Consider the following 14,126-nt stretch of genomic DNA (forward strand, 5'->3'; position numbering starts at 1 on the left):
ACATTGCTGACACCTTTCTTTTTGACATTTTAATGGAGTCAAAGCTGTTATTTAAGGGGTTCCAGAGCCCCACGAACACCTGTATTTTGCACACTGATTCTAACCCAATTTGACAATGATCCTGCTTTATGTTTGTAGTTATAGCTATTACTTCAAAGTGAATTGACTAACTGATTGATTGAGTGATTGAATTACATTTCCCCCAGGGTTAGGGTTAAGAGAATAGTTATGAAGAGAAGCAGAGATATTCAGAGCTTCTTCAAAAAAGAAAAGAGTCAGAGGCAGCCACAGCTTCTACAGCAGCAGTGAAACGGCTCAGTATAGGTACAGCAGTATTGATGAAGAGCAGTCAGCTCCTCCTACACAGGTTGGTAGGCTAAGTCATGCTTGGATAGTTTGAATTTACCATGTAGGCTCACATTCAAGTTGTTTGTCACTCCAGTTATACAATTACAACTGTCTGAAACATCACTACACAAGAACAATAGTTAAAACAGTTGTAAAAGACAGAAGAACAATAATAAAATGTGCATAATACATAAATACACACACACACACACACAAACACACGTTTGAAGAGACAAGGACTTTAATCCACAACAAGGAAATAGCTCTTAGAATATGTGTACCCTATCCTGAACATAATTACTGATTAAAAATAGACGTTAAAATAACCAGAGATACTTGAGGACTATGATAGGTGGAAATGGAATAAAAAAATGACTTTTTAATTTGGTTGGTTGTTTTCTTTACCCTATAATTATCGCTCTTCCGATGTTGTGAGCTGCAGGCTCCTGTCGGATGCAGCGCGACCCCTCCCGGTCGAGCGAAGTAATAACCAAACACCTAAAGCCTTGTTTATACCCGACGCGTCCGCTAGAGCGCGAAGGTGCGCGCGGCAAAAATGACGTCATTGCGGTGTGGGCGGTCGTGTGCGTTTGGGTGCGCAAGACCCCATTTCGCCTGGCGGTGTGCACGGCACTTTTTGTAAAATCTCGCTCGGCGCCGCATCCGAAGATGAACGACTTTGAGCCGAATCTGGCCGAACTGGTACGTCTGTACCAGCATGTTTATGATCCTGCTATACACAGAGACATTTGCATTTTGTGAATAGGAACACATTTGCATGTAAAGTGTAAATCGGTAAAGTGGCACAGACCTCTCTCGAATCATCTCCTGTAGCAGTCTCCGGCCAAGCATCACTTAACTCCGCCTCCGTTTCCCTCGTAAGCTGATATTAGTATTTAAACATTCTGAATTACAAACATTACATTACAAACAAGACATGTTTGTAAAAATTATTTAAATAACACGGTTTTGGCGGTTATAGAGCTCTAATGACGGTGTTTAACTATAACCGTCGGTCTCACGGTTATATAATAACTGTCACACCCCTATATGCAAGTGTGAACTCGTGAAATGATGTTTTATTAACAAAGTTCGGGAGAAGCACTTTCAGATAATTAACCTAGTAATTGTCATGGGAGTCATCCAGGCAACTCAATTAACATAAGGAGGTATACATACAGTAGCTTTTACCGCTGTTATATGACAGTTTTCCAGCGTCCATCCACCACCCCATCTCCTCACTTAGTTGTCCTATCCCAAACCTGGGATTACTCTGGGTTCGGGCCAAAATCTGTTATCCAAATACAATGTATTATTACAGTATCAACTGAGGGTGCTCTTGCTTGTGTCGAGCGTCGGCCAATAGTGAGCCAATAGTGTGCGTTTGGGTGCGCAAGACCCCATTTCGCCTGGCGGTGTGCACGGCACTTTTTGTAAAATCTCGCTCGGCGCCGCATCCGAAGATGAACGACTTTGAGCCGAATCTGGCCGAACTGGTACGTCTGTACCAGCATGTTTATGATCCTGCTATACACAGAGACATTTGCATTTTGTGAATAGGAACACATTTGCATTAAGCACCCAGTTTGCACTTGTCTAAAGTAACTGCTTACATTTACAAAATAAGCCTACAATAGCAGAAGTAAGTCCTGCTGATGAAATTAAGGTTTAAACACTCTTCAATAAGGCTTCAGTTGTTTAACTAGTTTACATGCAGTGAAAGTACAATAAACCTACTGCATTTATTACTCTTTTTATATGAATTTCAGCAATTAATAACCGGCAAGCTACTTCTTCACTGCTGATTCCTGGTGGTTTAGAGGAGAATTACTCCAAGTCGCCCCCTGTCGTTTCACAGAATAGCACAACGGCGAGCGCGTCAAGTATAAACGCCTCGTCTGTTTGGAGAGGTGCGCACGCAGTCAGCCGAGACTCGCGCTCGTGCGGACGCGTCGAGTATAAACAAGGCTTTACCGATCTTGCATACCTGACGCGTCATTTTTGCCGCGCGCATCTTCGCGCTCGTGCGGACGCGTCGAGTATAAACAAGGCTTTACTCCGTGTCAGCGCGCGCTCTGATCGGTAAAGTGGCACAGACCTCTCTCGAATCATCTCCTGTAGCAGTCTCCGGCCAAGCATCACTTAACTCCGCCTCCGTTTCCCTCGTAAGCTGATATTAGTATTTAAACATTCTGAATTACAAACATTACATTACAAACAAGACATGTTTGTAAAAATTATTTAAATAACACGGTTTTGGCGGTTATAGAGCTCTAATGACGGTGTTTAACTATAACCGTCGGTCTCACGGTTATATAATAACTGTCACACCCCTATATGCAAGTGTGAACTCGTGAAATGATGTTTTATTAACAAAGTTCGGGAGAAGCACTTTCAGATAATTAACCTAGTAATTGTCATGGGAGTCATCCAGGCAACTCAATTAACATAAGGAGGTATACATACAGTAGCTTTTACCGCTGTTATATGACAGTTTTCCAGCGTCCATCCACCACCCCATCTCCTCACTTAGTTGTCCTATCCCAAACCTGGGATTACTCTGGGTTCGGGCCAAAATCTGTTATCCAAATACAATGTATTATTACAGTATCAACTGAGGGTGCTCTTGCTTGTGTCGAGCGTCGGCCAATAGTGAGCCAATAGTGTGACGTAGATCTACGCAATCACACTACGTTGACTGACTAGAGGCCCACAGCGATATAAATATATAGATATGCCTGTTCTGGTAAATTCTTACTGAAGTCCTTAAGTGAGTTTGCTGCCTTTGCTGTGAGGGAGATGCTCACAGAAGCTGCTGCACACCAAGACCTGCAGGTAGAAAAAAATAAGAAAAGCCTTAAATATAAATATGGTAAGCCTTACCAGTAATGTGATAATTATTTTTAAGGTTCTCGACATTTTTTAAATAAATACTGTAATAATAATAATAGTAGTTCAAAGTATGAATAGTTTTTAGTCAAATGACATAAAAAGACCGGGCCCCTCGACACTCTTAAAACTTTTCTCCCTCAAACAGCAAGCTAACGTTACTTATGCAGGCTACACACAGCAATATAAACAACATCTCTTCACGTCGTTCTAGTAAAATAATAACAATAATAAGTAAACAAACCTCAAAATCACTTTGCTGAGAATGATACACCAGCAGCCGAGGAGTTGCAGATATCCTCTGGTAGTGCGCGCGATATTAAAAAATGCGCGTGCGGCGTGTCATCCGGGTGAGTTCGTCAGGTGAAAGGTCATCATGTGGGTCATTTTATTTACGGCTAAATTATTATTCATTAATTTTACTAATAGTTAGATTGGGCAGGCATCCACAAAAGGGCCTTTAATTACAAAAAAAGGATAGGAAATTTTGCCTTGACAAAAGGGCTCTTTGGGCACCAAGGGGCAAAGGGCCAGGTGCTCAAGCAGTGATACACAGCATGTCTTGCTCTCCTGATGCAGGTCTCTCTGTACTCTTGTCTGTAAGTGGACGTATTCTCCGTCTGAAGGCTGGGACGACACCTTCTGGAGCGCCATCGGCTTGGAGGACCTGATGGAAAACTGCTATTGTAAAATCGGTGGGAGAGAGTAAAGCTCAGGTGTCTGTGTGTGTTCAGCCGGTCGTGTTGACTGATAGTGTGTGTGTGTGTGTGTGTGTGTGTGTGTGTGTGTGTGTGTGTGTGTGTGTGTGTGTGTGTGTGTGTGTGTGTGTGTGTGTGTGTGTGTGTGTGCAGGTGAGCAGACTTGTATTCCTGGGACTCCTGTAGGACGAGGACTGACCGCAGAGGCGGCTGCAGATCTGGGCCTGAGACCGGGAACGGCTGTGGCCGCTTCACTCATAGACGCACACGCAGGAGGGTTAGGTATGATACGCCACACCAGCTGAGTGCTAATGCAGCGCTCGCTCATCCACGTCTCTTTGAAATGAAGAGAAAACTGTGTCATGGCCTCGTTTACACTGCAGGTCTTGATGCCCAATTCTGATTTGTTGCCTATATCCAATTTATTTGACTGTCCGTTTACACGTCTTTTTCAATTGTGACCCATTTCCGATTTGACATACTATCTGAAACATCGCGCATGCTTAAAGTTGGTTCTTGCACAGATGGACGAATGCGAAATATGCTTGATGCTAGCTCTGCGATATATGCAAAGTTCGCCAAACATCAGCATGACTGTGAGGCGGAGGACGACGAAAAGGGCCATCATTGCAGCAGCGCATGTGCTTCAGTTATTGTGTGCGAGAGATCTCGGGACTGCTGGGAACATACAACACGATCTCATGAAAGTGCGTAACTAATTTTATTTCTCGCGCCATTTATACGTCAAAAATAGTTTTGCGTGCATAATACGCACTGTAATCCCCTTGGGTAGGATTAGGGGTGTGGAGTGCGTGCGTATTACACACCATAAAGAACATATTTTTGAAATTACCATTGTTTGGAAGCGCTATATAAATGCCTCATTCATTTATATCATATGCACTCAAAAACTATTTTTGGTGTAAATGGCACGAGAAATAAAATTTGTGGTATAGATATGCACTTTCATGAGATTGTGGCGGGCTTTAACGAAAAGCAGTGGGTCCGAAATGTTAGGATGAGCTAGCCAACTTTTGATATGTTGTGTCATCGTGTGTCCACATTCCTCTCCTATGACGACACCATCCGTCCCTTCGCAGATGCGTGTCGGGGTTGTCTCTCGTCATTAAACCGCGGAGACGTAATGCCTCAGAAAATCCTGCCTTTTACATGACAGTCGCATTGGCACATATATGATTTATATCTGATTTATTTCCACATATGAACGAGGCCTGAAACAGATCTCGAAATATCCGAATGCATGCGTTTTTTCCCTGTTTACACAGTCATATAACACATCCGATCTGTGTCACATATGAGCAAAAAATCTGAATTTGGTCTCATTTCACTGACAGTGTAACCAAGGCCATAATGAATGCATTTACACTGCGTTAAATACGGTGTCACTCCACTTCTGTTTGAGTGTGTGACCTTCGACAACCCGCTTCACTCCTAAATAGATCAGGTCTTTATATTTTTATCACTACAACACATATTGTTATTTTGATTAAACAATCATCATGTGTTCTAAAATAGAAGCAAAGAGACTATACATGTAATATAGGTCTACATTTATGTAATTTTAATGCTCTGGCCTTTGCAGATATTTAAAATATGGCCATCTTTAAGCATGACTCTTTGGATTTATATGAAATGGTAACACTTTACAATAAGATTACATTTTTTAGCATTAACTTAGGTTAATAAATGTTGTATAAGTATTATTCATTGTTAGTTTGTTAATTTCAACATTTACTAATACATTTTAAATTGAGTTTTAATTTTTATTTTATCTGTTATTACCTTAGTTAATGTACTATGAACTAATATGAATGATCAAGGTACAATTGTATTGCTCAAATATTAATACATGCAGTAAAACATATATTGCATAATGCATATAGTTCATGAAAGCTAGCTAATACATCCTTGTTAACAAATGGGACTTCCAAAGTGTTACGTATGAAATTTATATAGGCTATGTTTCTAGGTAATAGCTAAAGAAACACATATCTGCAATATTTTAATGTCTAAATTTATTTCTGTATAGTTAGTTATGTAGAACTTCTCATTTTAATATATTCATATTTATATATTTATTTAATTTAGCACATTTCAGTTCAGCACTGTTTTACTGGAGTGTTATGTTTGTTTTTAATCCAGTATCCATTTAAAAAAATATTGGTTGAATAATCGGTTATCGGCATGTACGGTCAAACCTAAATATCTGTATCTGTAAAATCCACTATCGGTCGACCTCTACTGTAAACAACAAGAACAAGCAGGAACACTTTAATTTCCTCATAATATCCACTGCAGCATCAGCTTTTTTCTCTCTGTGTCTGAAATGCTTCGATCAAGGATTCAGTCTCTCGAAACCCCGCCTCTCTGAGAGCTGCTCTGCTCTGATTGGTCAGATGGCCCAGTCTGCTGTGATTGGTCTGAAACCAAACCCTCATTATCATATCTGAATCTCAGCTCTTGATATACACTGGGATGCGAACATTAACAATACCGTGGGTTTTACCATATCAGGAAGTGAGACTGGAATTACAGGTTGACTCATTTCAGTTCAGAATCGCTTTCTTTTTGGAGACAAAAAATCTATTTATCGGAACTTTGATCATTGAAACGATACTCGGTTACTAACGTTACCTCGGTTCTCTCTAGAAGAGGGAACGAGTATTGCGTAAGCTAGCGTAAGCTAAGCTAAAGTCATCTTTGCTCGAGATATTGAAGCCAAAAATTATCCTTAATATTGTATTTATTGTCAACGCAGTACAGCAGCCAGCAGACTTAGAGCAGGCCATCTTGTGTGGGGGGTGGCTTAGCGTATAAAAGCCAGGCTCGTTGGCTGTGTCCTGGTTTCAGCAGCTGAAGCGAAAAACGCTCGTGGCGACTGCACAGTCAGGTTACGCAATACTCGTTCCCTCTTCTAGAGAGAACCGAGGTTACGTTAGTAACCGGCTATCGTTCTCTTACGAGAGGTTCTCTCGTATTGCGTAAGCTAGCTTACACTACGGGAACCCATTGTCAAGGCCGTGCGCCCAGCCTCCACTTCATGAGTCCCAGGGATTCCCGGGGAACATAGATAAGTGGGAAACAGGTGGCCAGCAATGCGGGCCAGCACATGTTATAAGCACATACAGGGTATACAGAGCGGCGTCGCCGGTCCATATAACTATTCACTATATAGTGCAGCTCAACCAGGAAGGCGAACGTCGCGTGAGAGAAGTCTGCGCATGATCATCTGGGCAGGACAAACACACTGCTCACACTGACAGAAGTTTAGCCTGCAAGGCGGGAACTTCCAGGTTATAAAACCTAACAAATGTGGAGGGAGAGGCCCAGCCTGCCGCCTCACAAATGTCATGAATGGAAATTCCGCTGGACCAAGCCCACGACGAGGCCACGCCTCTGGTGGAATGCGCCCTGATGCCCAAGGGGCATTGCAGACCTTTAGACTTATAAGCAGATGTGATAGCTTCCACTATCCATCTGGACAGGCTCTGTTTAGCGGCGGGGAGACCCCTGGTGCGCCCACCGAACGAGACAAAGAGCTGTTCCGAACGCCTGAAAGAGGCGGAGCGCGTAATGTAAACCCTCAGTGCCCTGACGGGGCAGAGGAGATCCACATCACCCTCACTATCGGATGCTGGCAGAGCCGAAAGAGAAATGACCTGCGCTCTGAAGGCGGTGCCCAACACTTTAAGGACATAACCATGTCTTGGCTTGGGGATGACTTTAGAGTCATTTGGCCTGAACTTAAGACACGCTGCGCTAACAGATAGCGCGTGTAAATCCCCCACACGTTTAACTGATGACAGAGCTGTCAGAAAAACGGGTTTGAGCGAGAGGTACTTTAGGTCCACGGAGTTTAATGGTTCTAAGGGGAAAGCTTTCAGGGTTTCTAGGACCAGTGAAAGATCCCACATGGGAACCGACGAGGGTCGCGGGGGATTCATCCGTCTAGCTCCTATAAGGAAGCGAATGACGAGCTCGTTCCTTCCTATTGACTGGCCACGCGTCGACTCAGTGAACGCTGCGACGGCCGCCACATAGACTTTAAGCGTGGGTGGGGACCTGCCCTTATCCAACTTCTCTTGAAGGAAGCTAAGCAACCCCGTGACCCCACACATTCGTGGGTCTAGATCTCTATCAGCACACCATTTGGAGAACACGACCATTTAGACGCGTAAAGTCGCCTCGTAGAGGGAGCTCTGGCTTGCGTAATCGTGTTCATCACTCCTTCTGGCAGTACAACGGGTATCCGTTGATTAACCATACGTGCAGAGACCAGCGCTCTGGATGGGGATGCCAGATTGAGCCGCGGGCTTGAGAGAGGAGATCTCTCCTCACCGGAATCGGCCAAGGGGCTGTTTGGGGCAGCCGCATAAGCTCCGGGAACCAGGTTTGATTCTGGGCTATAAGGAGCACCGAGTGGCGCGTTTCCCTGATTCTCTTGATTACCTGTGGTAACAGAGAGACCGGAGGGAAAGCATAAAGTGGGAGGCTGGGCCAGATTTAGGCCAACGCATCCTCGTTCTTTGAAAAGAACAGCGGGCAATGAGTGTTGTCTTTTGACCCAAACAGGTCGACTTTCGCTTTGTCGAAGAGGCGCCACAGTAACTGGACTGTTTGGGGATGCAGGGACCATTCCCCTTGGGGAACGTAGTTCCTGGACAGTTTGTCTGGATCGTCGTTCAAGTGGCTTGGCACATGCGTGGCTCTCAGCGAGCGCAGGCGGCCCTGAGACCATATAAGAAGGCGTTCCGTCAGATGGCAGTGGTTTCTGGATCTGACGCCGCCCTGACGGTTTATGTAGGACACCACAGACATGTTGTCCGAGCGGACCAGTACATGGTGGTCCTGTATGAACTATCACTTGGGTGTTCAGCCAGCGTTTTAGCGGGCGGATGCGCAGGAGGCCCAGCTGAAGCACAGCCGCAGCTGATGCCATACAGCCTAGCATCTTCTGGAATGTCTTCAGAGGTGTAATGCTGCCCTCCTGGAAAGACGCGGCTAGCTGTCGAACACGGCGGGCGTGCTGTGTCGATAAGCGGGCCGTCATAGCCACAGAGTCCAGTTCTATTCCTAGGAAGGAAACCTGACTGACTAGTGGGCAGTAATGACCTCTTGGTCCAGTTGACCATGAGACCCAAGCTTTCCAGATGGCTGAGAAGCACAGCTCTGTGAGATAACAGTTCTATCTCTGACTGACTCCGCGATGCGGAGAGCTTCGCTGAAGATGATGAAATCAGTGATGCAGCAAACGAGCCTGGCTTTTATACGCTAAGCCACCCCCATTTTGGCGGGCTATGACGCATAAGGGCGCAAAGCGCCCTCATTGGACGTGACGTCACGCGCGAGGCTCAGTGGTAGGCTGCAGCAGTTGCCGCAGGGCAGCCAATGAGCACGCAAGATGGCCTGCTCTAAGTCTGCTGGCTGCTGCACTACGTTGACAATAAATACAAAATTAAGGATAATTTTTGGCTTCAATATCTCGAGCAAAGATGACTTTCCCCGTAGCGTAAGCTAGCTTACGCAATACGAGAGAACCTCTTGTAAGAGAACTGCAGATCTTTCACATTCGCAAACATATTTATTACACACTACATTAAAGGAAATACACTAAAAAGCATAATTGGGGCTTTTTAAATCCTGTTGACACAGGAGGAGCATTGCAGTGTTTGTGTGCTCCTAATATGGCCCTGATGTTTAGTCAGCCTCTTCTTGGTTTCATCACAGTGTTCCTGTAATAACTGTCCTGACCTGCTTAATCTAAACCTTCAGATGATATATAGCAATAAATAAACAGGCAAAACATGTAAACTAGTGCAAGATTTTACAGGCAAAACCAGGGTTTTTTCATCCACTTGTCAGTTTTGAGCTCTAACTGCTTCCATAGCTTGTCTTCTTTCAAACTAGTGGAAAGAAAACAAGTGCTTATTTTATTTCACTTTATCTATTAGTGTCTGTAAATTTTAATCCTTAAAGACGGTGAACTTGAGTCCGAAATCTCCAATTCAGCAGCTTCACACACGCCAAAATTTTAGTTTATATGAAATCTATATCTATATGAAAGTTTGTTCATATATCATTCACCACATTTATGCAACATTTTTATACAACTGCTAAAAACATGATGAAAATGTATTTGTTTCTGTCTGTTGACAGTCTTTTCTGATTTATAGAGTGATAAAAAGAAAAATCCAAAATCCCTGCTGGAAAAAAACAGTAATATGTCAACAAAATCAAATAAAAATGAAGAATCTGGTTTCTGGACAGGAAATATATGCATATGAGTGCATATTTAATTAGATAGTGACTCATTTGCATATTGCAATGCAAAAACAATTGTGTTACTGTACTGTGATTAATTAGCTGGGTAATTATCGTAAGATCTGTGAGTTTAAATTTATGTAGCAGTGTCAGTTATATTTTCTGTAATTTTATTGTCTTGTTGTAGAGGTCATCGGGGCCGATGTGAGGGGACACCAGCTGCCCTGTGAAGAGCAACCAGTCACGTCCCGTTTGGCTGTCATATGTGGGACGTCCTCATGTCACATGGCTGTGAGCTTCAGTTCCTGTACTTGTTTGTGTTCAAAGCATGTGACTGTTGATGTCAGCGTGTGTCTGTATCTCTCAGGTGAGCACACAGCCGCTGTTCGTCCCTGGGGTCTGGCGCCCATATCTGTCCGCCATGCTGCCGGGACTGTGGCTTAATGGGGGAGGTCAGAGCGCCACGGGACGACTGGTGAGTCAATCACATCTATCTTTAATATGGAAGGAAATCCCAGAATGCACTGGACAAAATACATTTAGATTTTATTCAATACTGAAAGCATAATTGCAAAACAAACCAGTCTAAGAGACCATTCACACAGAACACATTTTTGTGGTTAAAAATGCAAGATGTAGCGCAGTGGAATGGAAAAACACACTCAAAACACTTCAAGCCCCTTAACATACTAAAACAGTGACATTAAAAGTGTAATTTAGTGTACAGCTTATTGATGATGCAGATGAGCACAGAATGTTAACACAATACTAAATGTTTAAGAATTTCCTCTATATTGGTTTCCTTCCTAAACGTTTACTCGTATTGCGTCTTTGCTAGACGCTATGGGGGAAAACTTAGTTTTGAAAACTTAAATGATTTATTGAAGCCTTTTTTCAATAACGCAGTGCTACTGCACAGCCATAATAGTGCGGAGATGCACGCATGCTTTTGGCTAGGCAAGTGGGAACTGCACAAACCTATGGCCAACTGGCATGTCTGCGCGAGCCCATCCGGGGCTGGGGGGGGGGTGTCCCGCCGAACCGTGCGCAGAGCCCGCCAAAGAGGCGGGGCTTCTGCCTATACAGCTGCTCATTTTGCCATGGGATTTCAGAAATTTTTCTACTTCAGTAATGATCAACTGCCCTTCATTTATTCCACATGAGTGAAGCTTCGGCACTCTCCGGCGACCAAGAGCCTGATCGTTCGGCGCACGCCATCAAAACCTACCTACCAGACCTAAATGGACATCGCGTCTTAATCCGGTCGGACAACATGGCGATAGTATCCTACATAAACCACCAGGGTTGGACTCAGGTAGAAGCCTCTGTACAGGGTAGCCAGACGTCTGCTCTTTTGGGCACAACACAGCCTGCGCTTGCTGAGAGCGATGCACGTGTCTGGCAGATTGTCTCGCGACAGCATGTCTGCTCCCTGATTCAATGTATCCCCGGGAGAATGGGCCCTCCAGCCCCAGGTTCAAACAATTTGGAGTGTCTTCGGCAGGGCAGAGGTTGACCTCTTGGCCTCCAAAGACAACTCTCACTGCCCAATATTCCATGGCCCACAAATAGCCCAGTCTTCCCCTTTATGCTTTTCCCTCAGTCGTGCTCTTCCCTCAGGTCATCAACAGGATCAGAGAGGAGAGATGCACAGTCTGTCTGGTGGCCCCCCTTTGGTGGACCCAGCCTTGGTTTCCCGAGATGATTCAGCTGCTAGCAGCAGCCCCATGGCCAATGCCATGGGCTATCCATGTGGGCTATCCACGAGAGTGTCCTAAACACTATATCTGAGACCAGAGCCCCATCCACGAGACTCGTCCACGTACTTAAGTGTTCTGTCTTCTCCAAATGGTGCTCAGCATGGAGCCAAGACCCTACTTCATGTGATGTACCGCTCCTATTTTCCTTCCTACAAGTGCTGCTGAACGCGTGTCGTACCCCTCCACGCTCCGTCTATGTGGCGGCCATAGCAAAGTTAGATGCTCCTGAGGCCGGCCAGATGTTGGGTAGAAGCAATTTGATTGTTCGCTTCCAGAAGTGGGCAAGGATGCTCAACCTGCCTCGCCCCCTCACAACACCTTCCTGAGACCTATCAGTCCTGTTACAGTCTTCAGGGCCCTCAAGGGGCCCCCGTTTGAGCCGCTACAGTCGGCCGAATTAAGGGCACTTTCGCTCAAGACCGCACACTTGCTAGCCTTAGCATCGGTCAAGCAAGTGGGCCTGAGATTACGGGAACGAGTATTGCGTAGACAGCTGTGCTATAGGCAGATGCCCCGCCCTCTTTGGCCGGCTCTGCGCTCGGTTCGGCGGGACGCAGCCTGATTGGCTCGCGCAGATGTGCCACTTCGCCATAGACATGTGCCGTTCCCACTGCCCAGCCAATAGCGTGCGTGCATCTCCGCACTATTATGGCCGTGCAGTAATACTGCATTATTGAATAAAAGGCTTCAACAAATCGGACAAAAAGGAATTTTCCCCCATAGCATCTAGCAAAGACACAATACTCGTTCCCGTTATCTCAGGGAACCGAGGTTATGTTAGTAACCGAGATGTTTTATATGGGACAACACTTGAGGAACGTTTCATCTGCTCGCCTGTACACAGTATGCATCATCAATAAGGTGTGTATTGAATGTGATCTTTTAATATCTCTGTTTTGCTACATTAGTACATAGGAAAGCCTTGCCCTCAAGGTGGGTGTGCCTATAAGGGTGTGTTAGAATCGAAATGAAATGGTCCAAACGAGAAGTGCCCCAATTATTGGTCTTTTATTATGAATAAACAATTCACAACCCCAGCGCCGGAGGGAGACAAAACGCTCAGCTCATAATGTCTAAATTAAAGTCTTACGGGGAGGAGTATAAGTCCAGTTAGTATAAATTCATAGAAAAGAATGTGCAAACGTGTCAGTTTTCGGCTGAACAAAGAATCCTTCTTATGTTATAGATTTATGCTGAGGGAGAAAATATATTTCTAACAATGGCCCCATTGATAAGATAATTATCACATAATAGAATTATCATATCACATCATTCTCAGCATATTCATTCTAGTACAATAATACATGCAATATTCTTCAATCAAACATTTCCTTCAAAATCATTAATATGTCAGTGCTTCCACATAGGCTTGTGCGTTCCCCTGGGATGGAGCTGCCTTAACCCGGCTAGCATGGACCCACTGCGGCTGGTGGTCAGTCAGAACACCGGTCCTCGTCACAGCGATAACAGTGGATGGTCCTGAATAGTTCGGCTCACCGAGTTACGTGGGCTTCAGACACCTTATCAGCACCTGTTGTCCTGGAACGAAAGGATGAGTCGGCTTTTCTGAAGGAAGAGGGAGAGAGAGAGAAACATCACCATTTATGCCTTTTAACGTTCTAACTAAGGAATCCACGTAATCCGAGATGATCACCTCCGTGTCACCTGTGGAGAGATTGCCAGCGCGACCTCTGACCCAAGGGGTCGGGAAAGGTCTACCCATCAGAATTTCAAATGGAGAAATTTTTGTGGTTGCTGATGGGGACATTCTCATTTCCGTCAATACGGCAGGCAGCAAATCAACCCAATTTCTGCCTGTATCTAGACACGCATTATTGAGACGTTCTTTTATCGTCTTATTTGTCTGTTCTACGTTAGCTTATAATTGCGGCGAATAGGGAATGTGGAAGTGCCAATTAATATTAAACTCTTTGGCTAACAATTGTGTGACTTTTGAAGCAAACGGAGTTCTAATATCACTCGCTATAACGGTTGGAATACTGAAACGCGGTATAATTTCTTTTGCAAGAACCTTTACAACCGTCTGAGCGTTTTCTTTACCACACGTAAAAGCTTCAGGCCACTTAGAAAATCGATCAACAATCATGAGCAAATATCTGTGATTTCCACATGGAGGCATGTGTGTAAA

The 14,126-nt window shown here is 44.6% G+C and overlaps 1 pseudogene; it reads left to right on the top strand.

Moving 5' to 3' along the window:
- Positions 1-1,811: 1,811 nt before the first annotated feature.
- LOC143719440 (FGGY carbohydrate kinase domain-containing protein-like) overlaps positions 1,812-14,126 on the top strand; it is a 38,457-nt pseudogene continuing 26,142 nt past the window's right edge.

The sequence above is a fragment of the Siphateles boraxobius genome, unplaced genomic scaffold (genome assembly GCF_051911475.1).
Source record: "Siphateles boraxobius isolate OS27281-9 unplaced genomic scaffold, OSU_SipBor_1 63, whole genome shotgun sequence".
NCBI lineage: Eukaryota > Metazoa > Chordata > Actinopteri > Cypriniformes > Leuciscidae > Siphateles > Siphateles boraxobius.